Here is a 1,444-nt window from a genome sequence, read left to right as displayed (position 1 = left end):
ATTAGGGAGGCAGGCGAGGACTCTCCAGGTGTCTGGGTCCTGGAAGGATGAAAGGAACTGTTAATAGGCGTGCACTGAGAGCGCAGCAGGGGACGCGTTGTGGTCGCAGGGCGTGGGAGGACCGGGTTGCCTGCGCCACGGCCTGAGGGACTGAAGGGACAGGCCAACCCTGAGATTTCCTTTTGCTTTTTCCCTTCCCTTTGCAGGGCGGTTAGCCAGGGGCTGCAGTAGCTTTCCACTCAGCCCTGCGACTTTTACACATTTCTGCCCGGGCGCACTTAACGCGCACCGGCACTTGGCGCGGTGAACGCGAGGTCGAGTCCTTTTGGGATGAACTCCAGACGCCCAGGCCTTTCCCCCTAAGCTCTCCTTGTCCTCTGGGGCTCCATCACCGTCAGGGGATTGGGTTTCCTTAACCTAGGGCTTCCCCATCTTGGGCAGGAGGAGGAGTCAGAACCCCTCCCCTCCCTCTCTCCTCCTCCTCCGCCCACGGCCAGCCCGATTTTTAAATCTAATCTCTTATTTAAAGTCAACAGAGGAGCAGAAACCCCGCGCTCCTGCCTACAAGATATTTTTAAATAACTCCCCAACCTTGCCGAGAGGGACAGCCTTAAGGAACCTCCCTGTTTTCTCCTTTTGAAGATTTAGGTAGCAGAGAGTGGAGAGTTTCACGAGTCGGGGCTGAAGGCTGGGAGCTCTGCGCACTCGAGGAGGGGAATTTGGAGCGGGGCACGATTCATGCAAGACGATTGAATCCTAAATATATATTAAAAAATTAACACAAGAGCGTCAACTTGGAGAGCCTTGAATCAAACCCCCGGAGCCGAGCCACCAAGGGGGCTCCCAAGCACGAAGCCTCCCGCGTCTCCGTCGGGGGAAGAAGGGGGCAGGTGAATTCCCAGCGTGTGACCCTGGAGAGGGAGGGTCCTGGCCATTACAGGTGTGCCCGTAGACTAGGCGCGCCCTCACGCACCGGGGAGGAGACAGGCCGAAAAGACTTCACGCCCCTTCCCCGGGCCTTTGGCATGGGGCTGCGCCCCCGGTACCTTGCCCATCTTCCTTCTCAGCTGGGCAGGGTCCACTGCTCTCGCTCATTCCCAAGGAGCCTCCGGCCTGCGTGGACCCATGGCAATTTAAGGCTCCCAACCTTTCCCATTTCTTACCCCGCCCTCTGCCGACGCCCCCAGATCTCTTGGGTTCGCCCTTCCCGAAAGTAGGCGAGGCCCAGAAGCCGAGGCAGGGGCGCAGAAGGAGGGGTGGGAAGAGGGTGGAGCGGAGCGCGGCGGCCGGGGGCGTGTCTTCTGCTAGCCCAGCCCCTGGGTGCGCGCGGCGGTGGCGGCGGCGGCCGAGCCTCGCTCTGAGAGACAGGTATCGCTTAGGCGCCATGTTGTGAGCGGAAGTGGGGGAGCGCGCGGCGGTCGCTGTTCTGCTGGGAGCGGGCGCG

At 60.8% G+C, this 1,444-nt stretch overlaps 1 protein-coding gene across 1 annotated transcript in view; it reads left to right on the top strand.

Moving 5' to 3' along the window:
• Positions 1-1,020: 1,020 nt before the first annotated feature.
• The window catches only part of RPS6KA3 (ribosomal protein S6 kinase A3), a 114,777-nt gene continuing 114,353 nt past the window's right edge, over positions 1,021-1,444 (top strand). Inside the window, exon 1 of the mRNA XM_021715164.1 lies at positions 1,021-1,368. The gene's annotated coding sequence lies outside the window, so the exon portion shown is untranslated. The remainder of the gene's footprint in view (positions 1,369-1,444) is intronic.

This window comes from Carlito syrichta, unplaced genomic scaffold (assembly GCF_000164805.1).
Source record: "Carlito syrichta isolate Samal-C Ts95f unplaced genomic scaffold, Tarsius_syrichta-2.0.1 Scaffold306767, whole genome shotgun sequence".
Lineage (NCBI taxonomy): Eukaryota > Metazoa > Chordata > Mammalia > Primates > Tarsiidae > Carlito > Carlito syrichta.
Note: the sequence above shows the minus strand (reverse complement) of the source record. Positions and strands in the feature narration are given on the sequence as shown.